At 39.1% G+C, this 27,968-nt stretch overlaps 1 long non-coding RNA gene across 1 annotated transcript; it reads left to right on the forward strand.

Moving 5' to 3' along the window:
• The first annotated feature begins 202 nt into the window (after positions 1 to 202).
• LOC141491163 (uncharacterized) lies at positions 203 to 19,158 on the forward strand. The gene is made up of 3 exons (XR_012469497.1): positions 203 to 265; positions 14,692 to 14,813; positions 19,098 to 19,158. It is a non-coding gene; the product is annotated as an uncharacterized LOC141491163 (long non-coding RNA).
• Positions 19,159 to 27,968: the final 8,810 nt, after the last annotated feature.

Raw genomic sequence — 27,968 nt, forward strand, 5'->3', positions numbered from 1 at the left:
GCAACATGTGTCCCTGGCAGAGAGATGTCGGTGGCGGCTGTGCCTTTGTCCCACCCCCTCACCCCCCACCCCCTACCCCCCACCTCTCTGCAGCTGTGAGCTAGCCCCGCCTGCTGCAAAGTCTCTGCTGTGCCCAGCCCCCCCCCCCACCCAGAGCCCAACCAGCCCCTTGCCCCACTGGCAGACAGCCTGCAGATGAATCCACACATTTTGGTGGCTGGTTAGGTGACCGCTGTGGAGCAGGGCCATTTGTTTTGTCAGAGAGGTAACCATGACAATCACCTTCTCCCTCCCTCTCCCCCAACCCCCACACTCTTCCCTTCCCTAACCCCCTGCCTTTCCCCTCTCCCTCTGTTAGGCACTTGAAACAGGGTTTTCTGCTCCTCTCTCCCCTAGTTCTGATGGCAAGCCATCAGGCACCATCAATGTGGGAGGGGGAGGGGGAGACTGGGGCTCTATGGGGGGTCTCTATCCTGTAACCCTGCCTCTGAGCACTTCCAAAATACATTAGCCATTTACATGAATGGACATACCCATCAGGCATCAGGCAGCCCTGTGGCCCAGGTCTGGGTGGGTTCATCTCCAGACTAGTATCCCACTTAGCTCTCTCTCCTCTTTAACCCTGGGTGCCTCCCCTCTCATTTCCCCTCCCTTCATGATCGTTTCCTCCTGTGAATCTAAAGGGTTCCAAAGTGTCCTGCCATCTCCCTGTAGAACCCAGGGATGCTGCAACAATTGCTGTGTCATTGGAGGGTCCTCTGCTGAAGTCATTGATGACCCATTTGGCTGACTGGAGACAAATCTTGTCTTGACCTCATCAGCCTCAAGCTTGACTGGCTTAGTTACAAGATTCTTAACACACAGCTAGGAAGCCTACGGTCAGAGGCTCATATCAGGGAGGACACCAGAAAGAAGGGTGAACCATGCTGAGGGCAAGCTGGATATCAAAAGAAGGACAGGAGCCAGGGAAGCAAGGCTGGGCCTCAGAGAGCAAGCGGGTGGGTTTTCATGTTCAAAAATCCAAGGAAGATGTAGAATTCAGGAACCTGGAGGAGACAGAGAGAAGGGAAGAGAGAAGGATGGGGGTGGGGTAGTGATCAAATCCTGATGGCCAAGAAGGTCAGGAAGGAGAAAAAAGAGCAAATGATGTAAAGTTGAAAGGGACTTGGGAGATCAACTATTCCATCACTTTCACTGTGCGGGTAAGGAAACTGAGGCCAGGAGCATATGGTTGTCCAAGAAATAAAGATCAAGGACTGAGATGCAATTTCTTTGAAGGAATCTGGCTCTAAAGTCAGAGGATTTGGGCTTGTATCTCAAAGTGGGACATGTACCTCCTTGTTTGATGTTAGACAAGTTTCTTCAACTCCTTACCCCCCTTCCCCTGCCCCAGTCTTCAATTATAAAATGAGAGGTCCCTTCCTTCTGGCTTCTGTGGTCCCTTCCAAGTTTTATATTCCATGATATAAAAACTCTCAACTCAACTTCCTTTCAGACACAAAAAGTTGGATTGGGGAGCAATAACTTCTTTGAGACCCTCTCCAGGTGACAGCATGTATTCTACCTTTTTCCTGTTCCAGACCCTCTAGTTGGCTAGGAAGTCATCTCAAGGGGATAGGAAAGTAGTCACATACTGCTCTCCATGGGAGTAATCATTATGCCCAAAGGCATTGTCCAAACTTACAGGTGGAGGGGCGGCTAGCTGGCGCAGTGAATAGAGCACCAACCCTGGAGTCAGGAGTACCTGAGTTCAAATCCGACCTCAGACACTTAATAATTACCTAGCTGTGTGGCCTTGGGCAAGCCACTTAACCCCACTGCCTTGCAAAATCCAAAAAAACCCAAAAAAAACAAACTTACAGGTGGACAGAGAACCAGGAAGACCAAGGAAAATAACAGTTTTGTCCAAAGGACACTAAATTTGTATGCAGGATATTAGGAATCTAGCACCATTTTGCCACATTAGTGCTTATATGACCTTGGGTAAGTCACTCCCTCTATCAAAGTCCATAAATCTGCATTGTTAGAATGGATCTGACATTGCCTTCAAGGTCCCTCTCATTCTTTCCCCTTTCTTTGGTTTAGATCTGTGATTATGAAATCTCTATAGGGAAATTCTTGATGTGAAGTCAATTCTTTTTCCTTTCTCCCAATCAAGAGTGACTGCCTTGAGATTTAAGATAGAGTTGGTTGGTAACCTCCAGTTTCAGAGGAGCAAGCACAAAATAGGGACTTGGAGTGGTGGCTAAGGGTCCCAGGAGAGCTAGGTTGGGAGTTGTGGGAATCATGGTCAAGTCAATTACCCTGTGTAGTAAGCCTCTTCTTTCTCTTCTAGAAAATAATATTTACTTGACCTAATGTCATAGGCTTGTTTTCAGAAAAGCACTTTTTATGTGGGATTTTATTAAGGATTCTTTTTCCTCTTATGTTCTTATTTTTTGTTTTATTTTTTGACATAGAGCAATTAGAGACTTCTCTCCTTAGAGATAAGTAAACTGGAAGAATTGTTTTCTTAACTCATTTTCACAAACACACACACACACACACACACACACACACTTGTTTGGTTGTTTCAGTCATGTCCCATTTTTCATGACCCCATTTGGGGTTTTCTTGACAAGATACTGGGGTAGTTTGCCATTTTTTTTCTAGAGCTTATTTTTTGCAGATGAGGAAACTGAGGCAAAAAAGAGTTTAATAATTTGCCTACGTCACAAGCTAGTAAGTATCTGAGGACAAATTTAAGAGGATGAGCCTTCCTGACTCCAAGCCCCAGATTATCCACTACAATGAAACACAACTTTGTATGAGGGACCCTGCTAGGTGTTGAAATGTAAAGATCTCAAAAGAAAAATCCATTACCTTTTAGCTCAAGATTACATTTCATTAGAAAGTTGCAACATGGACACAGATAAATAGATGAAAAATATAGTCTAAATGAAACTTCACATCTCCGGAACACAGTTTCCACATATGTTAAATGAGGGGGGCTGGACTCATTGCTATTTCTAAAATTTCAGGATCATCTTTTGAGGAAGAAAACATATCAGGAAAGAGGTGGCATTGAGCTAAACATTTAAGTAAGGGTTCCAGGATTCTAGCAAAATCTGGGCATGGGGGAAGAGTCTGAAAAAGCTTGGAGGTAAGAGATGGAATGTTGAGTATCAGGGAAAGGAGACTCATTTGGTTGAAATGTAAGGGCTGGGAAGGGGAACTTATGTGAAATCAATTCTGAATCTGAAGGTTTTATTGAAAGGGTCAAGTTGAGGAGTTTATACGTTCTCTTAGAGATGATATTAAACCACTGAAGGTTCTTAAGCAGGGTCGTACCATGGTCAGACCTGTATCTTAGGAAAATGATTTTGGCATATCTGTGGAAGATGGCTTTGGAGATGAGTGAGATTGGAATCAGGGAGAGTCATTAGGAAATTGTGGTAATTATATAGGAGAGAAGTGAGAGGCAGTTGAGCTACATTGGAGAAAAGGGAGATTGATTGGAGGAATATTATGGCAGTAAAAGTGATTGCAACTGATGAAAATCAGGGGTGTCTCTGAGGTTGTGAACCTGGGGAAACAGAAATAGGGAAGTTAGGAAGAGGAGAGACTTCAGAGGGAAATAAGGCAAGTACAGTATCTATTTCACCTTTTCATTTTGAGGGTTTTCCACAAAAGAGTCATTAACACAACAGGAGCGGCTCTAGGGCTGAATTAGAGGGCAAAGAAAATCTGTGCAGTTACTCTACTAGAAGAGGGTTAGAACTTTTGCACTTGGGTTGTTCCAAATTTTGCTTCCCCTTCAGAATTTTGCATAATGCTCTATATACAGAAGGTGCTTAATAAATATCTATTGCATTAACTTGAATTAAATTAATGGCTGTTGGTACTCTTAAATTAGTCCTCAGAATTCTGTGATCATGGTACAATTGAATCTGAGCAGAGACATAACTATGTCATAGGACCTCTCATATATGTCAATGTTTCTTGGGGAAAGGTAGCTAGCAGCATATGCCCCATATATGATTCTTTAGCAAATTTTGTTATGTCTGTCCAGTTGTTCTGAGTAGGAGGCCCAGATAACCCCACTAAGAAATCATTTTCTAACTATGGAATCCGAATGAATACCAAAGTATATTATTTTCACTTTGCAAATTTTGTTTTATGGCTTTTTTCTTTCTTGTGTTTTTTTCCCTTTTTTTCCTGATTCTTCTTTCACAACATGACTAATCTGGAAATAAATTTAACATGGTTATACATGTATAACCTATTTCAGATTATTCACTGTTTTGGAGAGGGAGGGAGAAAAAATGTGGAACTGAAAATGTTACAAAAAAGTTGAAAACTATCTTTTCATATGATTAGGAAAAAATAGAAAATTAAAAAGTCACTTAGTAATGATTATGTGCCTCACATTCAGCAAATAGTAATGTCTACAAGATAACTTGTCTTCTGGGATTACTACCTCCTCATCAGGGCCAGATGGTCAGGGACCCAGGATCCTAATTGTTACATTTAAATGTTTGTTGAAATATAATGAAAGAAATTATACACATAGTAAGTGCTTAAGAGATGTTTGTTGGTTATTGATAACCTAGGACTGCCCCATGGCCAAAACTGAGATTCTTGATTGTATGGAAAGAAGCAAGATATTACTGGTCAGTTGAAGTGCAGGGGATGAACTGTCATAAGTCATTTCCCCATTTCTGAAATGTTATTTGGTCTCTTCTTCTCAGTGTCCTCATCTCCCTTCATGACTTAGTTTAGATCAGACTTCCTCTGGGAAGCTTCCTTGGTTCTCAAACTTGCCAGTACCTTCTTCCTCCTTCTATTACTTCCTATTTACTTATCTTTCTATAGATTGTACCCCTCCCATCAGAATGCATAAACTATGAAAAAGTTCTTGCCAAATGTAATACAAGGTTATAAATTCCCACCATTGCAGCAGGGTTCCCAGTTCCCATACATTACTCAAAGTTTTTTTAAAAAGCATATTAAATACAGGGCAGCTTTTATTTCATACTTTAATAAAATGGAAGACACAAAAGACCACAGGAAAAGAATCCAAGATAACCCATAAAGAATTCACAATAAATCAACACAATTCTACCATGCTAGCAAATCTCATTTCTCTTCCAAAGTCCTAAAGTCCTTCTGTTTTAGTGCCATCCCCAAGGTTTACACTTTCCTCAAAGGGAACTGAACTTGGGATGTCAATGGAATGACAACCCAATATTTGGTGCATCCCTAGATTCTGCCCAATCCTTCTCAGACTGGCACAATTTGGGGGGGGGTGATGTACAAACAATTCTTTTCCTGATATTATTCAAATAATTCATGATCATAGAGGATAATATACAGGGCCTCTATTTCCCCATGTCATGGCTTTAAGGCTCTTCTTGAACCACTAGCATCAAGGACAACATGAGTATTCATTCCTTTTCTCTGACTAAAGGAATGCTACATGGGAGATCGGATCAAACTAGGGAATTCTCAAGATGATCTTGTAGGTTGGTTCTATATAAGAAATCCTTCCTCTCTTGCTAGAAAAGCAGATTTTTGAGATGTCTAAGAAGCCCCCCTTCCTTTAACTAGGTAGTTATGGTTCAGGGATGACATCGTCCATAGATTACCTACTGGGGCCAAGTGGGAGGACATATGGAGTTCCTTTATGCTTCTCCAAAATATTCTCAACTCTTGTTATCACTTAAAAAAGTCTTGTCAACAAGTTGACAAGAAGTCAACTCTCTGGTTTCCAATCTACGCTTAGAAAGGGAGAAAGATAATCAAAAGTCAGACATGATCTCTCTTCTTTGTTTTCATGATTGAGCACACAAAAACTCCTATGTGCTTCTGCTCCAAGGCAGCTCCTTGAAGGGATTCCCTCCCCCTTCCCCAAGACTTGTGGGTGTTCTTAGCTCTGCTATATTTTAAGAATCTTTCCAATTGAAACAAAACAGAGGGGGAAAAGCCAAAAGGACCAAGCAAGTCTATTGGATCTCTCTTTTACACAATAAACCAAGGTAAGTAAGGGATACCTCTCCAGAGATTTTTGGAAGTCTTCAACACTACTCTTTAGAGTCTGAGTCAAGAAAGTCATCTTGTAGGCGACCTCAATAATGGGGACATATTCCCTAGAAGATACTAAGCAGTGACTCCAAACCCATCATTTGAATTTGAGACATAAATCAGAAGATTTCTTTCATCCATAGCCAATGTCCATGGCCCCATTTCTAAAGGAGAGATATGTATTCTCATAGATCATTACTTTAGAAAGTTAGAGGCCACTAACTCTTCATACAGGAGGAACCTGAGCTTGAAGGAGGTCGAGTGGCTTGCCCAGGATCATACAAAGTGGAATTTGAACCAAGTTGCCCTCCCAACTTTTCCACAACAAGGCTCACACTGGGAGCTCATCAAATTAATCAAAGGCATATCACTGATCCCCTACCACCCCTCTCTCACAACTCTCTCCTGCTCCTCGTTTTATAAACATAAACTCCTTGAGGGCCAATTCCATTTTTGACTTTGTATCTTTGATGCTGGATCCATTTTAATAAACATTTGTTGGATTGAATAGTTAAATCAAGTGGCAGCTGATTGCTTAGGTTTTTCTACAATTTTTGTTGTGTTTTGCAAGGCAATGGGGTTAAGTGATTTTCCCAAGGTCACATAGCTAGATAATCATCAAGTGTCTGAGGCTGGATTTGAACTCAGGTCCTCCTGACTCCAAGGTCCTTGCTCTATCCACTGAGCCACCTTGCTGCCCCATTTTCTGCATTTTAAAAAAATTGTTTTGTGTTGTATTAAACTGAATTATTGCTAGTTTCTTAGCCCTTCAGAATTCTGTGAACACAACATAATTGTGTGTGATGGAAGGGAGGGAAAAGGTTACTTAAAAGGCAAGTTGAGGAAAAGGGGGCTTCTATGATCAAAACAGTTCACAAATACACATACATGTGTATGACTATCCATATTTCACATGGCACATATGCTTTGTTGTTGAGTCTTTTCAGTCTTATCTGACTCATTGTGACCCCATTTGGGGTTTTCTTAGCAAAGATACTAAAACAGTTTTCCATTTCCTTCCCCAGCTCATTTTACAGATGAGAAAACTAAGGCAAACAGAGTGAAGGGTCAACAAAGCAAGTAAGAGTCTGAGTCTGGGTTTAAACTCAGATCCTCCTGACTCCAGACCTGACACTCTATCTACTGTACCACCTAACCCATAGTATATATGCACATATATGTTATATGCATGTGTATTACATACTATATCTACATCTATGTGTATGCATGTATTTAAATACATATATATGCATCTAAGAATGATCTCTAGAGTCTCAGAGGTGTACCTAGTGGCCAGGGGTTTTTGACCCCTGAAAATCCTTTCTGTGACACCCCATTGACCCTAGTTTCCATCTCTGTAGGTCATTGCTAAGGTCCTTTCCAGTTCTAAATCTGATGATCTCACCTCATTTGAATAGCAGGCCCTTGGAAGGATTGAGACAGATAAAAGGAGGCTATTTGATTGGACACTTGCCTATTTCTCATGCAAGATCTGCCAAGCTCACACCTTCCATACAAATTGATAGGCAAGGGCAGCATCCCAGCTTCAGATGTCTCCTGAGGTTCAGGAGCACTTGAGAACCCTCAGCACAGGGCCTCCCAAGCCCTTTTAGGAGCAATTTGAAGAAGGAAAGGGAGGGGGCTGCTCTAAGGACAAAGAAAGTCCCAGGCTTTGGAGTCATCCCTTGTGCACCTGATTTTCCTCCAAAGCTTTAAAAATAGATACATGGAAAAGAAAAAGAAAAAAAAAAGAATGAAGTAACTATTCAAATCTTTTAGAAGGTAATCCCTTTTGTGTCTCTCCCCCTTGTAGGTAACAGACTCATATAGTGCTTATTAGTATGTGGAATGTTAAATTAGAACATGGACTGTCAGAGCTGGAAAGCACCTTAGAACATAGAACATCAGAAATGGAAAAGGCCTTAGAGCATATGATGTCAAAGCTGAAAGGAACACTAGAACAAAGACTGTTTAAACTGGAAATAATCTCAGAATATAGAATATCAACATTAAAATCGATATTACAACACAGAATGTTAGAACTGAAGAGATCTGAGAACCTTGAACTTTAGAACTAGGAAGGAACTTAAAACATAGGATCATAGATTTAATTATAGAAGAAACCATCGATCTTACTTTCTCATTTTAAAGTGAGGAACTGAGGCACAGAGAAGGTGATTTATTCAGAATCACAGAAAATATGTCAGTATGTGAAACTGCATCTTCCTGATTCCAAGTTTAGTGCCCTCCCTATACTACCACAATTTCTTGATGACATAGAAAGTCAGAGCTGGGAAACCCCTTAGAACAGACCTAGGAGGGTATTAGAATATGGAATTTCAGGGCTGGGAGAACCATTAGAACACAGAATGTCAAAGCTGGTTGGACCCTTAGAACACAGAATGTCAAAGCTGGGAGGGTGCTTAGAATACAGAATGTCAGAGCTGGGAGAAGACTTAGAACATAGAATGTCAGAGCTGGGAGGGGCCTTGAAAATCATTTCCTCTTTCCCTATTGAATTCAGAGCAGATGAAATCTCCATGACTATTTCCATTGACTAATGGTGAACACTTACTTGATGTTTGTCCTTCATTCTCAAAGGAGACCATGACAATAGAGGAGGTGATACCATGACAATCAAGTGACCTGTATTTAAGTGAGGGAGTGTTGTGTTAAGTCACCAACCTCATTTTTTCCTCCATCTGGGTCCAGTGACCAGATATGAATCATCTTGACTGGAGATGGTCCTGCACTATTACATTGTTGGTGGAGCTGTGAACTCATCCAACCTTTCTGGAGAGCAACTTGGAACTACACCCAAAGGGCAACAAAAATGTGCATACCCTTTGATTCAGCAATACCACTATTGGTTCTATACCCTGAAGAGATGATGAAAAAGGGTAAAAAAAAATCACTTGTACAAAAATATTCATAGCAGCCCTTTTTGTGGTGGCAAAGAATTGGAAATCAAGTAAATGTCCTTCAATTGAGGAATGGCTTAGTGAACTGTGGTATATGTATGTCGTGGAACAATATTGTTCTATTAGAAACTAGGAGGAATGGGAATTCAAGGAAGCTTGGAAGGATTTGCATGAACTGATGCTGAGTGAGATGAGCAGAACCAGAAAAACACTGTACACCCTAACAGCAACATGGGGGTGATGGTCAACCTTAATGGACTTGCTCATTCCATCAGTGCAATAATCAGGGATAATTTGGGGCTGTCTGCAATGGAGAATACCATCTGTATACAGAGAAAGAACTGTGGAGTCTGAACAAAGGCCAAGGACTATTACCTTTAATTTAGGAAAAAACTGATATCTTGTTATCTGATCTTTCTATCTCTTATACTTTATGTTTCTTCCTTAAGGATATGATTTCTCTTTCATCACATTCAATTTGGATCAATGTATACCATGGAAACGATGTAAAGATTGGCAAATTTCCTTCTGTGGGGGGTGGGGGAAAGGAAGTAAGATTGGGGGAAAAAATTGTTAAACTCAAAATAAATAAAATCTTTAAGTAGAGATGGTGCTGGATGTGAGGCAGTTAGGTTAAGTGACTTGCCCAAGGTTACACAATTAGTAAGTGGCAAGTTCTGAGGTCAGATTCAAACTCCCATCCTCCTGATTCCAAGGTCAGTTCTATCCATTGTACTACCAATCTGAGGACTAATCTTCAGTGAGCTTGGCAAGAAAGAACAATGTATAGAACTAGCAAGTTAATACCACCCAGATATTCCTTAGGCATCTTAAACTCAGTATCTCCCAAATAAAACTTATTTTTTCCCTGTCTAAATCTATTCCTCCTCCAAACTTTCCTATTTTTTGTTTTTTGAGTATTACTGCCCTGCTAGTTTTTAAAGTTGGTAATCTTGGAGTTGTTCTCAGCTCTTCCCTCTTCCACCCCTTTGTCCAACCTTGCTACTCATCTCTTGCATCTGCTCCTCCTCTGTCTTTACATGATCACCTCTCTACTTCAGTCCTTCATTCATCACTTCTTACCTATACTACTAAAATAGCCTCTTGCCAATTGGTTTCCCTGATTCCAGTATTTCTAATATAAAAAAACCCAAAAATGTAAAATCAGGATAATTTTATTTTGGCAAAAAGAAAAAAAGTCTTATAGCAGAAATCTGACCATGTCTCTCTCCTGCTCAAGAATTTTCAGTGTTTCCCTATTGCCACTAAGATAAAATGCAAACTCTATAATTTGCATTTAAAGATCTTTATAATCTGACCCAGCTTTTCTTCTCAGACAAGTTCATATTTTATCCCTCATGCATTTATGTTTTGGTCTACTTTTCCCACCTCCATGCATTTGCACAGCCTGTCTCTTATGCCTGGAATATATTCCTTCTCATATTTACAGAGTTCCTTAAGGCAAACAACCACATTATTATCTATTATCTCTATTTTACTGAGGAAGTGAGATAGATGGGTTTATTGATTTGCCCAAAGTCAAATAGCTAGTATCTGAGATATAATATGAATTCAAATCTTTTTTTAAATCCAAACTCAGTGTTCTGAATGGTTGTACCATTTAGCTATTTGTGTGATATTCCTAAAGCCCAAGTCTGATCATATAACTTCCCCTTCCTCCAAAACATGATTTACAGAAAAAGGGGCTCCTAAACTATGGAAGAATTCTGTGAGCTGCATATTGAGCTGATTTTAAGATGTAATATTATTTATATTTTTACTATATTTTGATTTATTTTGTTAAACATTTCCCAATTATATTTTAATCTGACTTGTACTTCCTTTCAGAGTGTCATGTTTGAAACAAGCATCTGTCTTTAGAGTTCTCAGTTTCCTTCAGGCTCAACTATCAATGGGGTTTCCCCTCATCCTGTTAGTTATTAACATTTTTTCTTCTTAAATTATTATATATTTACTTATCTGAGCATATGCTGTATCTCCATTCCCAATAGAATATAAGTTTATTGAGGTCAGGGACTGGATTTAATTTTTGCCTTTGTATTCTCAATTCTCAGTTCATTGTAGATGTTGAATAACATGTTTGCTGTCTTGACTGAATGTAATAACCTTTCTTCCCTCTGATTCTGTCCTACCTGATGGCTTGGCTGTTTGAACTCCTGGATCTGAATTCGTGCCCTATGGTTCTGCTCTGATAGGATCCAGATTCTAAATCTAGACCTGTCAGTAATTGACTATCTGATCTAAAGTCCTTTCTTATCTCTGGGTCTCAGTTTACTCATCTGTAAGATGATAGGTTTAATCTTCTAGGACTAAAATCTCCTTCTCCCCTAGTTCACAAAAGTTGACACCATCTGCCCCATCTGATCCTGATTCTGAGCATGCTTATTATGCCTTAGTAATCCTTCAAATACAACCTCCTCTTTCGGGTCCAGACACTGTGCTACAACTAGGCTTTGTCATTTTAGTTCCACCCTATTGAAAGAGTATGGACCCTTGGTCTACTGAGACAAGTACCTTCTGTGTATGGGACTGGGGATACAAGAACATAAGTAGAAATAGAACGTAAGGTGCTTACATTCTGCTAAAGGATACAACAATGAAAAGTAATTTAGGATAATGGCAAACAGCAATGGCAGGTTCAGGAAAGTCTTATAAGAGGTGGAACCTGAGCTGAACTTTGAATGAGGCTGTGAATCCCAAAAGAGAGAACCTTCTAGGCATGATGCACAGTCTGTGCAAAAGCTTGGCAGAGGGAGATGCAATGTACTGAGTACAGAGAACAGCATATAAGCTAGTTTGGTGGGAGCAACAAAAAGTGAGGAAGAGTAATGCAAAAACATTCAAGAAAAGTGAGTTGTAGAATCATAGGTTTAGACTTATAAAGGACCTCAAGTGACCATCCAATTCAACCCCATCATTTTATAGATGAGAAACTGGAGCCCAAGGAATGGAAAATGATTTTTCCAAGGATACATACAGTGGATCATCAGAGGCAGGATTTGAACCCAGGTCCTCTTGCTTTTCAAGTTAGTAGAATTATTTTTAGGAGGAAGGGGAAGTTATATGATCAGATTTCGATTTAGGAATATCAATTTGACATCTGAGGAGAGGATGAATTAGAGAAGAGGGAGACTAGAGGCAGAGAGACCAATTAAGAACTTATTTCAATAGATGGTCCTTGCCAGAGGTAATGGGTGCCTGAACTAGAGTGGTGGCTTCATTAGGGGAGAGAATGGAACAGATGTGAGATTATGCTTAGTTCCTCCCATGCTATGATGGCTGTTGGTGGCATGTCCATCGATCAGAGGTCTATGGGTATCACACAGTCAAGGGAAATCATGGATCAGAGGGAAGAGTCCCCGGTAGAGGCTTGGGAAAGCTGAAATAATTGCTGTTGTCAGGTTCTTTTGTCTTTCTGAGATTGAACTCTGAAGCCTATGAAAGGCCATCATTCAGGCATCATCAAAAATGTCAAAATGTATGACTCCTCCTAAGAAAGGCTTGTTGCCATGGTAGTCATCATTCCTCGTCACTGTAGCCTGGACCTTTCAGAGACTGGCTGGATAAGCATCAGCTCATGTCTGGAAAATAGGAACAGATGTTGCCAAGAAGATAGAGACTGTGGCTGATTTTCTGATTCATTAGTCTTCAGTGTAGCCAGGATAGGTTGGTCCCCTTGACTTTCTTTTTTAATTTATTTTTATTAAAGATAGTATTTGAGCTTTACAATTTTCCCCCCAATCTTACTTCCCTCCCCCCACCCCACCCCCCACGGAAAGCAGTCTGTCAGTCTTTACTTTGTTTCCATGTTATGTATTGATCCAAATTGGGTGTGATGAGAGAGAAATCATATCCTTAAAGAAGAGACAAGAAGTCTAAGAGGTAACAAGATCAGACAATAAGATACCATTTTTTTCTAAATTAAAAGGAATAGTCCTTGCACTTTGTTCAAACTCCATAGCTCCTTATCTGGATACAGATGGCACTCTCCTTTGCAGACAGCCCAGAATTGTTCCTGATTGTTGCACTGATGGAACGAGCAAGTCCTTCAAGGTTGAACATCACCCCATGTTGCTGTTAGGGTGTACAATGTTCTTCTGGTTCTGCTCATCTCACTCAGCATCAGTTCATGCAAATCCTTCCAGGCTTCCCTGAATTCCCATCCCTCCTGGTTTCTAATAGAACAATAGTGTTCCATGACATACATATACTGCAGTTTGCTAAACCATTCCCCAATTGAAGGACATTTATTTGATTTCCAATTCTTTGCCACCACAAACAGGGCTGCTATAAATATTTTTGTACAAGTGATGTTTTTACCCTTTTTCATCATCTCTTCAGGGTATAGACCCAGTAGCGGTATTGCTGGGTCAAAGGGTATGCTCATTTTTGTTGCCCTTTGAGTGTAGTTCCAAATAGCTCTCCAGAAATGTTGGATGAGTTCACAGCTCCATCAACAGTGTAATAGTGTCCCAGATTTCTCACAACCCTTCCAACAATGATAATTATCCTTTCTGGTCATATTGGCCTGTCTGAGAGGTGTGAGATGGTACCTCAGAGAAGCTTTAATTTGCATTTCTCTAATAAGTAATGATTTAGAGCAATTTTTCATATGGCTATGGATTGCTTTGATCTCCTCATCTGTAAATTGCCTTTGCATATCCTTTGACCATTTGTCAATTGGGGAATGTCTTTATGTTTTAAAAATATGACTCAGTTCTCTGTATATTTTAGAAATGAGTCCTTTGTCAGAATCATTAGTTGTAAAGGTTGTTTCCCAATTTACTACATTTCTTTTGATCTTGGTTACAGTCCCCTTGACTTTCAATAGGATGGAGTGGGGTTGGGTGGGGAGGGATGTCTATGACAAACATTCCCCAAGGGAAATAGATTATGCCTTCAAGGATCTAGAAGACAATATTGTAGAAACTAGTTGTGGTAAAAGAGACCCTGCCTCTGATACTAGTTGTGTGGTGGCAGAAGTTATTTCTCTCTGACCTCATTTTCCTCACCTAGGAAATGGGGGAACAGTGTCTGGAAGACCTTCTTCTAGTTGTATTTAGACCAGATGGTAACATATTCCTCCCTCCACATCCTATGTAACTTTTCTCCATCCAGGGGTGGGAGGAATGGAAGTGGTACCAAATATACAGAGGGTCTTCCTTTATTTTTCTTTTTTATCAAGAAGGCAATCATTGCCATCATACTTTTACTGAGTAGCAGCCCATTATCATAATTTTCTCTAACATGTTTATATTAATGGCATCCTTTACTACCAGTTTTCTCATGTTTTCTCTGAATGGCAGCCTACTTACCCCCATAATATGTCTCTCTATTATCCTCATAATCCTCATTTTTAATTATTGGTCAGTTTTGATATAAATTCTCAAGTAGCCAAGGCCTTGGTTAGCATGAGGGTCTAAGATCCTGAAATCAAGGAATGGGAATGACTGACCCAAAGTTAAACTTTCAAGATCATTATAAAGAATTAATGGAATAGCCAGAGAACTCAAGGGAATGTGAGACCAGAATTTAATTTTCTATGGAATTGAAAAGGTTAAAAAAAACATTTCAGGCTGTCTATAAACTTGGGGGAAAATTACATCTTTATTTCAATATAATTGGTTTCCTATGTAATCCTTTATTTTATGTATTTAAAAACATTATTCTGAAAATTAATCCATAGGATTCATCAGAAGGTCCACAAATACAAGAAGGCTTAGAACTCTTGGATAAAAGGGATAGAAGAGAAAAACAAGGGAGTATGATAGATGACTATGGCACCAATGTTCATGAGAACTGGAAAAGGTAACCAAATAAATAGTAAATAATCCCTCAGAGATTGGAGTCTTCCACAAGGCTAGTCAGACAACTTGGATAAAGTATTGGTATTAAAAAGAGACCATCCAATTCTTTTCAGGGAGAATGTGCAGTCTTTAAAATGAGAAATGTGTGGTCTTTAAAAGAACTTTGCAATTATTCAAAAGCAATCCAGTCCTGTTCAGTTTTGGACCCCATTCATCCTCCCTTATCCCCCCCCCCCCACCAATTCCCCATCCTCCCACACCTTGAGAATCTTCATATGTTTCTTGGCTTCCCTGACTTCCCCCAGGTCCCAGCTAAAATCCCACCTTTCCTGGTCCCCTCTAAAGCCTCTGTCTTAAGATTCTTTCCAATTTATCCTATCTATAACTTGCTTGTACTTAACTGTTGGCAAATTATTCTGTGAGCCCCTTGAGAGCAGGGGCTAATTTTTACCTTTCTTTGCATCTCTAGAGATACACATAGTTGTGTTTAATAAATACCTGTTTACTTAAATAGAGACCACCTAATTGGAGGCAGTGGATAAAATGCTGGGTCTGGAGTTGGGAAGACCTGAGTTCAAATCTAGTCCTCAGGTACTAGCTATGTGTCTCAGGGCAAGTCACTTCATCTCCATTTGCCTAAAATTCTCTTTACTAAGTAAACCCCAGGGACATTATTGGCACTCTGTGAACCATGAGATCATGAAGAATCAGACACGACTAAATACTAACCCCGTAGTAATACCAATGCTTTCTTAACATACTATATTTTAATTTTCATATATGTACCTAAGAAATACTATCCTTACAGCTGTCTCAGAATAAAATGCTGTATGTTCCATTTCTCACTTTTCATTCTGAGCTCCTAGCATATTTCTAAAAGCCATATCTATTATTTCATTTATATAGAATAAGAAAACCCACTTTATTAATGCAGTTCAGGACCTTTTCTGTCTGCAGTTTAAATAAAGTCTGAGAATGACATAGGGCACTTAGGGTCTACATGACTCGACCAGGGTCACAACCAGTATTTGGCAGAGTAGAGACTCCAATTCAGGTCTTCCTGAGTTCCAAAGCCAACTCTGCCCCACTAGGGGAACAATTACCCTACCACTTGCACTTAATCAGCCCTTAATAAAGGTTTGCTAATTGGACTGGAGATGCCTTTATTCATTTTCAGCATCTTATTTGCACATTTTCCATATTTGTATTTAATCGTGTGCTGACAAGAGTCCTGGGTTCAAATTCCAGCCCTGATAGCCATTAGCTGTGTGACCTTAGCAAAATTGCTTCCTCTCTCAGATCCCTAAAGACCTCCTATCTGTAAGGTGAGGATCTGAATAGTATTTCCATCATATGGTTGCTGCCAAGATTAAATGAGATAATATATACAATGCTTTGCCAACTTTAAATCGCTATATAAATGTCAGCTATTATTACTATTATTATCTACCCCAAGGGGTTGTTGTAAGGAAAGTCAAAGATGTGATTATTAAAGACTATTCCCTATATTTGCATAAGGGAAGAAACCTGCCTACATTTGCATAAGAAAAGACACCTGCCTACATTTGCATAAGAGAAATCACTTCCCACACCTGAATCAGAGAAGGCAACTTTCTCCATATTTGCATAAATGAAGACTTCTCATCCTAAGTTCATAAGGGCACTGAGGAAAAGAAATAGCAAAACTGATCTTGGGACATAGTAGAGCCCAGTCTTGTCCAGTTATGACTTTGCTGTGTTTGTGATAGGAGGTGACTCATCCTATTTGTCTCTGGATCTAGTTTTGGAAGCACCTTCCAGAGGCATCTGGGCCACCGCTTTACAGATGAGGAAACTGAGCTCAGGGAGATGAATTGACTCATTATTTGTCAAACAACAGGATTTGAAACCAGTTCCTTTAGACTTTTACCAGAGCACTTTTCAAAAACTTTAGCTGATATAGAGATGATATAGAGCTAGGTGGTTCAGTGGATAGAACACTGGCCATGGAGTCAGAAGGATCTGAATTCAAATTCAGCTCCAGACACCTAATAAATACCTAGCTGTGTGGCCTTGGGCAAGTCACTTAACCCCACTGCCTTGCAAAAAAGCCAACCCCCCCCCCCAACTATACTTGATATAAATGATTGCAGAAATCCTGTCTAGGGCTGAGACTTCAGAGGCTTACTACATAAATGTATTAAAAGAAGATAGCTCTCAAAGGCAATCACACTCCCTTTGCTCCCCTTCCCAGAATCTGGAGTCAGAGGTTGGACTCTTTAATATTTTTCTGTATATAGCCAAGTGACCATCTGTATGTGTTGAAAGTGACCTTTACCTATTTCATTCCTTGCTCCCTGGAAATTACCCAGGAATGATGGACAGGAAAGAGAAGCCAAGAACTCAACAGATGAGGACAAATGTCCCCATCATATCCACTTTAATAACAGCAGCCTCACCTGGCTCTCTCTTGACCACTGATTCAGAACATGGTCCCTCCTCCTTTCTAAATGCTTTCCTCTTGTCTGTCTCTTTGACCTTTTAGCTAGTGGGGATGGATAGATGAAATGGAGGAAGAAGGGGGAGGGGATTTCGGCTTGCCCAAAGGCATGGCTGGTGTTGCCATGGTACCAGCTGTGATGTCATTCAAGAGCAATCCAGTTAGAAGACCCCTAAATGAACTGCTGGTAAAGCTGGAAGAAATCAGGAATTACAATAGTCTACATACAGTGGATTTGTCCACTTATTATTCTGAGTTCACCTCTAATCCTCTCACCTTTGCATCAGTAAAGTACCTCCCTCATGGTGTATGAATTAATTAATTCAAAAGATATTACTGTGTGCAGAGCATTTTATGTTGGGAGAGGAAGAATCCCAGATTTATAAGGGTCCCTGCTCTTCCTAATTCATAGCTCAAGGTCCAAAAGGACTTCTCATTTTACAGAAGAGGAAATAGAGCCCAGAGAGGTCAGATGACTTGTCCAAATTTACCCTAATGGCAGAACCAGAATCAAATTCTCTGACCTGGAATCCAGAGATCTCTGTGCCACAAATGAATTCAGAGAGTTAATCATTTGGGTGGGGTGATGAGATACAAATACAGAAAATACAGAAATATCCAATATTATGTAACATAAAGCAGCGATGACCCCTGCCCTTAATTCAGACTTGAATGAAAGAAGGCATATCAAGAGAGTGGTGAGACCCAGAATTGAACAGTGTAAGAACTGGGGGCAGCTGGGGACAGGAGAAGCTGGCAGGTGATTTAGAGAGCAGGGGAAATCACAGGAAGTGTTTTATAGAGTAGTAGTTTGGCTTTGGCATGATGATTCCAGAACCACAGTAAGAAGGAAACCAACACTAGGGCATTATTGTTGCTATGTCCTAACTTTCTAAACTCGGAAAGAAAGAGTTATTAAGAGTAAGACAGCATTAGACCCTCAGCTTTATCATGGTGCAATTGAAGTTGAACTAACAGCATCCTTCTCCTTCTATGGTAAGGGAAGCAGGGGGAATAAGGAGGAATATTAGCATCACTTCCATGGAATAAAAAGAAATGGCATATATTTTGTGATTGGCTGCCTGTTTGAATTCTTTGTTGCTTACCTTGCTCTTCTGTCTTAATGTCTTTTGCTTCTTGGTTTAATGTCTCTTTTGTTTGATATGTCAAAGAAATGACAGCAGTGGGGACTCAGGAGAAAGTTTTGAATTAGTTATTTATTCTAAACAACCTGAGAAACCAAATCTGAGAAATATCGAGAGGTTCCAAAGTTGCATGGTGATATATGAAATCTGAAAGAAATGATTGTTACTGACTAGTAATTATGGGAGCTTTCCTACAGAAGAATTTATCTTCAATCTAAGAGAGAGACCAAAAAGTCCAGAAATAGAGAATGACATGAGGAAGGGTGGAGAGGACAGAGTGCAGGATGTTTGAGGAGTAGAAAGCAAAGTAGAGGGTGAGAAATAGGAGATAAGTTTGGAAAAGTAGAGTGGTGACTAATTGTGGAGGACCTTCAGGGTCGTGCAAAAGAATTTGAATTTTACATTTAAGTAATAATAAGCTACTGAATGTTTTTGAGAATATGAGTGGCATGGCCTTAGATATCATCTGGCAGGGATATTATGGATTTGAGTCAGGAGGAGGAAGTAGATATTTTGCATAGACATATGTGTGTGCATGTTATTTCTTCAATAGACTGTAAGCTCACTAAGGGCAAAAATTTCATTTTTGTTTTTCATGCCAAGCCCCTAATGGCTGGCACATAATAGCCACTGAATAAATTCTTTTTAATTGATATTACAGCAAAACCTCCAGGGAGTCATGACTCACGCCCTGGAAACTCCAATGAAATTCCTTGAAGGTAAGGGTAATTTCATTTTTGCCTTTTCAACCCTAGTGCCAAGCAAGTACTTTTGGCATAATAAACACTTAATGTATGTTTGTTGAATTAAATGTACCAGAATAGTAACAATGGGAATAGGGATTAAAGAATAAATAGCAAAAATGTTGTGGAAATCAGTCAACCAACAATTATTAAATTCTTGGCCAAATCTCATAGTTCCTGTCCTCAAGGAGCTTATACTTTTTGGAATCCATAAGACTGTAACTGGTAGATGAGGGGAAGGGAAGAGTTAAAGGCCACCCCAAGGTGACAGACTTGGGAGACAGAATGAATGATGGTTACTCAGTTCCTCTCTTATTAAGGTTGTAGAGGGAAGGATCCTTGGCATTGCTTGCATCCACTTCATCCTGATAGGCAAAAAGCTATAGACAGCATATAGTTTATACCAGCTATAACCAAGCAGCAGCTGACCCTGAAGAGATGGGCTAAAGACTGAAAGACAGACCACAGGAGCTTAGCTGTAGAGCTAGAAAAGACCTCAGAGCAATCTAGTTCAATCTATTGAGTGAACCCATTTTAAAGTTGGGAAAACTGAGACCCAGGGAGAGACTTGCCCAAGTTCATACATGGAACAAGTACTAGAGAATGGGACTCCAGAATTAGTCACATTTTTAACTCTGTCCCTGTTTCCTTCAGTTCAGACTTTGGACTGGATTAGTTCTGGGTTTGAAAAAAGTCTTTCCACTTACTTGAGAGGATCTGTAATCTGATCCGTATGGGTACAATTTATTATGAGACAAGTGCTTAGAGATCTTTGAGTGAAAGATACTGGATATGGGTGAAGTATGATCATTGTCCTTCAATTTTTAAAAGGAGTTGAAAAGCAGAAGAAGGTGACTGTGGAGATAACACAACAGGTAACAATGGAAAAAGTCAAAGAATAAGAAGAACTGGGAAAGAATTGAACATCAAAATGATAGTTCTAGGAAAAACTCACTAATGAGATAAGGGAACACTAGAAGGACAGATCTTCCAGGGTGAGAAGCCTGAAAGAATAGAACCATAAAATGGTTTTAAAAAGAAAAAGTCCCATTGAGTTTAAAGGGAAACATAAGAAACAAGATATAGATTGAAGTAACCCTTGACCTACCTACTATTGCAGTGTGGCTGTCGTAAGGGCTTAGTCCCTTCATGATCTTTCCCAAGTACCTGAGGGTTGTACAAATAACACACCAGCTCCCAAACCCAGGATCCCTTTACATGTTAACCAATTTGGTAGAGGTCTAACCTCCTTCACTAGTTTCCAGAAAAGACCCTAACCCTGCTTTGATCTTTTTTAGTAGTCATTATATAATTTCCCCAAATATTTGGCACCATTCTGTACCTGAAGGTGACCCATCAACCCATTTGTGTCCCTTCCCTGAATGGAGCTATTCCTAGTGATGAGTATGTGCTGATTAAATCTGTTTGCTTTTTACTTGCTTCCCACCTTGTAGTCCCTTGCAGCTTCCTAAGAATTCCTCTTGAGAATTCTCCATATCTAACTTTTGGTAATGAATCTTGGCACTTTGGCACTACAATTTATAAATCCTGTACAAGAAGGGTCTGAAATTCTTAAAAGCTGACTTTCAAAATTCTTCTTAGTATGCCTAGAAAGCAAGGTCTTAATCTGTGAGCCCCAGGTCCCAAGGGGAAGGTTCTTATTCTGCTAGTGAATTTCTGGAACTGTACCTAAGAGACTTGCCCTGTACCTCAAGTCCTTTGGTTCCTTTGTCCAACCCCATCCCCACCCCAGCATCTCACAAGCAGAACCAGTGACAGATAGGTGGTCCAGTGGATAGAGTTCAAATCTGACCTCAGACTGATTCTTGTCCCTCATTATCAAAGAAGACCAAAATGACATCACTATGTTAGAGATAAATTATAGTATGTCCAACTGTGGCTGATCAGCCCAATATCAGCTTGGAATGCTCTGCCACAAGTTGGGCACTCTAACCTTATCTCACATTTCCTTTGAGCTAATTCAATTCTGCCATCCTCTTTAGAGTGCAGCACCCTCACTGATGAGGGCACACTATGGTGGGTGGTCCTGTGCCAGTGTCTTCCATGCTGTACAATCAGTTCTAACGTTTTTAAGAGAGACCTTCAGGGTGTCTCAATATTGCATCTTCCTACCCCCTTGTGAACACTTGTCCTGTGTGAGTTCTCTATAGAATAGTCTTTTTTGGCAAGTATATATCTGGCATTCTTACGTGTCCAGCCCATCATAGTTTCAGTATCTGTAGTAAAGTTGGGATGCTTGGCAGTTTAACTCAAGAAGCACTTCAGTGTCTGGCATCTTCTTCTGCCAGGTGATCTTCAGAATCTTCCTAAGACAATTTAGATGGCAACTTCCTGGCATGGCACTTCTAGCAATGAGGTCAGCACAACAGCTCTGTAGACCTTCAATTTGGTAGTCAGTCTAATACCTCTTCTCTCCCACACTTTATTTTGGAACCTCTCAAAAATTGATCTAGCTCTAGCAATGCATGTGTCAACCTTATCATCAATGTGTACCTTCCTGGAAAGGACACTGCCAAGGTAAGTAAACATATCCACAGTATTCAGAATTTCTCCCTTTGCTGTAATGGATGTTTCCACATATGGATGATGTGGTGCTGGGTAATGGAACACCTGCATTTTCTTGGTGTTAATTGTTAGACCAAAATAGCACAAGCATCAGAGAGTCGATCCATTCTTTGATATATCTCAGCTCATTGAGCACACATTCATCTTCAAACAGAAAGTTTACACAAACACTCCCTCTATTTTGGTCTTGGCTTGTAGCCTTTTTGAAGTTGAAGAATTTATATCAGTATGGTAGCTGACTTTGAGGCCATGGTTATCCTCAGTGAAGATGTTTGATAACATGGCGAAAATATGTTAAAAAGCATGGAAGCAATATCACAGCCTTGTTTCTACTCCATTGATGACTGGGGACTGTCAAGAGCATCATCCCCTATCCAGAATTTGGGCAGACACACCATCATAGAACTGACATACAATACTGATGGACTTCCCCAGACAATCAAATTATTTTTCTTTTTCTTTTTTTTGTTGTTTTTTTATTAAAAATATTATTTGAGTTTTACAATTTTCTCCCAATCTTGCTTCCCTCCCCCCACCCCCACCCCACAGATAGCACTCCGTCAGTCTTTATTTTGTTTCCATGTTGTACCTTGATCCAAATTGGGTGTGAGAAATCATATCCTTAAAGAGAACAGAATTCTCAGAGTTAACCAGATCAGACAATAAAATATTGTCTGGGTTTTTTCCCAAATTAAAGGGAATAGTCCTTGTACTTTGTTTAAACTCCACAGCTCCTTATCTGGATACAAATGGTACTCTCCTTTGCAGAAAGCCCAAAATTGTTCCAAATTGTTGCACTGATGGAATGAGCAAGTCCTTCAAGGTTGAACATCACTCCCATGTTGCTGTTAGGGTGCACTGTGTTTTACTGGTTCTGCTCATCTCACTCAGTATCAGTTCATGCAAATCCCTCCAGGTTTCCCTGAAATCCCATCCCTCCTGGTTTCTAATAGAACAATAGTGTTCCATGACATACATATACCACAGTTTGCTAAGCCATTCCCCAATTGAAGGACATTTACTGGATTTCCAATTCTTTCCCACCACAGACAGGGCTGCTATAAATATTTTTGAACAAGTAATGTTTTTACCCTTTTTCCTCATCTCTTCAGGGTATAGACCCAGTAGTGGTATTGCTGGGTCAAAGGGTATGCACATTTTTGTTGCCCTTTGGGCATAGTTCCAAATAGCTCTCCAGAAGGGTTGGATGAGTTCACAGCTCCACCAACAGTGTAATAGTGTCCCAGATTTCCCACATCCCTTCCAACAATGATCATTATCCTTCCTGGTCATACTGGCCAATCTGAGAGGTGTGAGGTGGTACCTCAGAGAAGCTTTAATTTGCATTTCTCTAATAATTAATGATTTAGAGCATTTTTTCATATGACTATGAATTTGATCTCCTCATCTGTAAATTGCCTTTGCATATCCTTTGACCATTTGTCAATTGGGGAATGGCTTTTTGTTTTAAAAATATGACTCAGTTCCCTGTATATTTTAGAAATGAGTCCTTTGTCAGAATCATTAATTGTAAAGATTGTTTCCCAATTTACTACTTTTCTTTTGATCTTGATTACATTGGTTTTATCTGTGCAAAAGCTTTTTAATTTAATGTAATCGAAATCATCTAATTGTTTTTTGTGATGTTCTCCAACTCTTCCTTAATCATAAACTGCTCCCCTTTCCATAGATCTGACAGGTAGACTAGTCCTTGATCTTCTAATTTGCTTATAGTATTGTTTTTTATGTCTATGTCCTGTAACCATTTGGATCTTATCTTGGTAAAGGATGTCAGGTGTAGGTCTAATCTAAGTTTCTTCCATACTAATTTCCAATTATCCCAGCAGTTTTTATCAAAGAGGGAGTTTTTATCCCAGTGGCCAAACTCTTTGGGTTTATCAAACAGCAGATTACTATACTCCTCTCCTGCTTTTACATCTAGTCTATTCCACTGGTCCACCACTCTATTTCTTAGCCAATACCAAACAGTTTTGATGACTGATGCTTTATAATATAATTTTAGATCGGGTAGGTAGTGCTAAGCCACCTTCGTTTGCATTTTTTTTTCATTAAGCTCCTGGCAATTCTTGACTTTTTATTTCTCCATATGAATTTACTTACAATTTTTTCTAACTCATTAAAGTAATTTTTTGGAATTTTGATTGGTAGGACACTAAACAGATAGTTTAGTTTTGGTAGAATTGTCATTTTTATTATATTAGCTCTACCTATCCATGAGCAGTTGATATTTGCCCAGTTATTTAAATCTGATTTAATTTCTGTGAGAAGTGTTTTATAATTGTTTTCAAAAAGATTCTGAGTCTGTCTTGACAAATAGACTCCCAAATATTTTACACTGTCTGAGGTTACTTTGAATGGGATTTTTCTTTCTAGCTCTTCCTTCTGTTTCTTGCTAGACATATATAGAAAAGTTGAGGATTTATGGGGGTTTATTTTATATCCTGCAACTTTGCTAAAATTGCTAATTGTTTCCAGTAGTTTTTTAGATGATTTCTTGGGATTCTCTAGGTAGACCATCATGTCATCTGTGAAGAGTGAGAGTTTTGTCTCTTCCTTCCCAATTCTAATTCCTTCAATTTCTTTTTCTTCTCTAATTGCTGATGCTAACATTTCTAATACAATATTGAATAGTAGTGGTGATAATGGGCAACCTTGTTTGACCCCTGATCTTATTGGGAATGTCTCTAGCCTCTCCCCATTGAATATAATGCTTGTTGATGGTTTCAGATAGATACTGCTAATTATTTTAAGGAACAATCCATTTATTCCTACACTCTCTAGTGTTTTTAATAGGAATGGATGCTGTATTTTGTCAAAAGCTTTTTCAGCATCTATTGATATGATCATATGATTTCTGATAGGTTTGTTATTGATAATTGAGTATACTAACAGTTTTCCTAATGTTGAACCATCCCTGCATTCCTGGAATAAATCCTACTTGATCATAATGTATTATCCTAGTGATGACTTGTTGTAGTCGTTTTGCTAAGATTTTATTTAGGATTTTTGCATCTATATTCATCAGGGAAAGAGGTCTATAATTTTCTTTCTCTGTTTTAACTCTTTCTGGTTTAGGTAACAGTACTATATTGGTTTCATAGAAAGAGTTAGGCAGAATTCCAGCTTTCCCTATTTTTCCAAAGAGTTTATATAGGATTGGAACCAATTGTTCCTTAAATGTTTGGTAGAATTCACTTGTGAATCCATCAGGCCCTGGAGATATTTTTTAGGGAGTTCAATAATGGCTCGTTGAATTTCTTTTTCTGAGATAGGGTTGTTTAGGTATTTAATCTCTTCTTCATTTAACCTGGGCAACTTATATTTTTGTAAATATTCATCCATTTCACTTAGATTATCAAATTTATTGGCATAGAGTTGGGCAAAATAATTTCAAATTATTACTTTAATTTCCTCCTCATTGGTGGTGAGTTCACCTTTTTCATTTTTAATACTAGCAATTTGGTTTTCTTCTTTTTTTTTTAATCAAATTGACCAGAGGTTTATCAATTTTATTGGTTTTTTCATAATACCAACTTTTGGTTTTATTTATTAATTCAATAGTTTTTTTGCTTTTGCTTTTATTAATTTCTCCTTTAATTTTTAAAATTTCTAATTTGGTATTTGATTGGGGATTTTTAATTTGTTCTTTCTCTAATTTTTTTAGTTGCATGTTTAGTTCATTGATTTCCTCTTTCTCCAATTTATTCATATAAGCATTTAGAGCTAATATATCCCCTGAGGGTTGCTTTGAATGAATCCCATAGGTTTTGGTATGTTGTTTCATTATTATCATTATCTAGGATAAAATGGTTAATTCTTTCTATAATTTGTTTTTTGGTCCACTCATTTTTTTAAAATGAGGTTATTCAGTTTCCAATATGCTCTGGGTCTATATCTCCTTTGCCCAGTATTGCATATGACTTTTATTGCATTGTGATCTGAGAAAGATGTATTCACTATTTCTGCCTTTCTGCAGTTGATCATTAGGTTTTTATGTCCTAGTACATGGTCAATTTTTGTATAAGTTCCATGTACTGCAGAGAAAAAGGTATATTCCTTTCTATCCCCATTCAGTTTCCTCCATAAGTCTACCATATCTAATTTTTCTAACAATGTATTTACCTCCCTAATTTCTTTCTTGTTATGATTTGATTTATCTAGATCTGATAGTGGGAGGTTGAGGTCTCCTACTAGTAGAGTTTTGCTGTCTGTCTTCCTGTAATTCTTTCAGCTTCTCCTCTAAGAATTTGGGTGCTGTCCCACTGGGTGCATATACATTCAATATTGAAATGACTTTATTGTCTATGGTACCTTTTAGGAGGATAAAGTTTCCTTCCTTATCTCTTTTAACGCTATCTATTTTTGCTGCTGCTTTGTCTGAGATAAGGATTGCTACCCTTGCTTTTTTTACTTCAGCTGAAGCAAAATATATTTTGCTCCAACCTTTTACCTTTACTCTGTATGTATCTCTCTGCTTCAAATTAGTTTCTTGTAAGCAGCATATTGTTGGATTCTGGTTTTTAATCCACTCTGCTATTTGCTTACATTTTAAGGGAGAGTTCATCCCATTCACATTCAAGTTTATGATTACTAATTCTTTATTGCCCTCTGTGTTATCTTCCCTCTGTTTGTATTTTCCCCCTTCCCTCCCTTTTATCCATATTCCCCAGTATTTTGTTTTTGAATACCACCCCTTCAGTATGTTTGCCCTCCTATATCACACCCTCCCCTTTCTTTCCCCTTTCCCTTTTTCCCTTTTCCCTTCCCTTCCTTTTGTTATTTCCCCTTATTTCCTCCACTACCCTTCCCTTTCTCCATCCCCCCTCCCCTTTTCCCCTTTTAATACTTGAAAGGTTAGATGTTTTATAAGTTAAATGAGTATGTGTAGGTTGACTTTAAGCCAAGTCTAATGAGAAGAATATTCAGGTGTTTCTCCTCTGCTCCCTTTTTCCCCCTGTATTACCATAGGTTTTTTGTACCTCTTAGTGTAATAATATTTGTCCCATTCAATGCCCTCCCTCGAGTCTTTCTCCCAAGTGGGGGTTAAAGCCAGTTACATCCCATTAGATAGCAGTCTCATGGATAGGTCATGGATGTCCATCATTTCTGGCTAGGTGTATTCTCTCTGTTAGAGTTACATTTCTCAGGATTTATGAGAGTCTCTTCCCCCCCCCCCATGCTGGAATATAGCCAGTTTCAACTTACTGGATTGCATGTTTTTCCTTTTACCGCCCCCCCCTCTTTTTTACCTTTTCATGTGTTTCTTGAACCTCCTGTTTCATATCCAAATTTTCTGTTTAGCTCTGGTCTTTTCATCAGGAAATTTTTGGAATTCTTCCATTTTGTTAAATGTCCATCTTTTTCCCTAGAAGAGAAGGCTCAGCTTTGCAGGAAAGTAGATTCTTGGCTGCATTCCAAGCTCCCGTGCTCTTTGAAATATCTCGTTCCAGGCCCTTCAATCCCTTAAAGTTGATGCAGCCAGGTCCTGAGTGATCCTTAGTGTGGCTCCTTGATATTTAAATTGTTTCTTTCTGGCTGCTTGCAGGATTTTCTCTTTTATCTGATAATTCTGGAGTTTGGCCACAACATTCCTTGGTGTTTTCATTTTAGGATCTTTTTCTGGTGGGCATCGATGTACTCTTTCAATAACTACTTTGCCCTCTGGTTCCATGATATCAGGGCAGTTTTCCATTACTAGATCCTGTAATATTAAGTCCAGGCTTTTTTTCCTCTTCAATGTTTTCAGGAAGTCCTATAATTTTCAGGTTGCCCCTCCTCGATCTATTCTCGAGTTCAGTGGTTTTGTTGATGAGGTATTTTACATTTGCTTCTAGTTTTTCTAGTTTTTGATTTTGCTTAACTGACTCTTGCTCTCTCATGGAGTCATTAGTTTCTGTAGAATCCGTTCTTTTTGGGGGGGAGGAGTTTTCTTCATTAACCTTTTGCAACTCCTTTTCCAATTGGTCAATTCTACTTTTGAAAGAGCTTTCCATTTGACCAGTTGACGTTTTGAGAGAATTAATTTCTTTTTTGCATTTGCTCATTTGAGGATCTGAGAGATTTATTCTCTTGTGTTTGTCCAATTGTACTTTCTAAGGTTTTGTTTTCTTGTTGCAAGACATTGTCTCTCCCAAATTTTTAAGCTCCTTCCTTATTTCTTCAAGGAATTCTTTCTGTGCTGG

Source organism: Macrotis lagotis, chromosome 1, assembly GCF_037893015.1.
Source record: "Macrotis lagotis isolate mMagLag1 chromosome 1, bilby.v1.9.chrom.fasta, whole genome shotgun sequence".
In the NCBI taxonomy this organism is placed as follows: domain Eukaryota; kingdom Metazoa; phylum Chordata; class Mammalia; order Peramelemorphia; family Peramelidae; genus Macrotis; species Macrotis lagotis.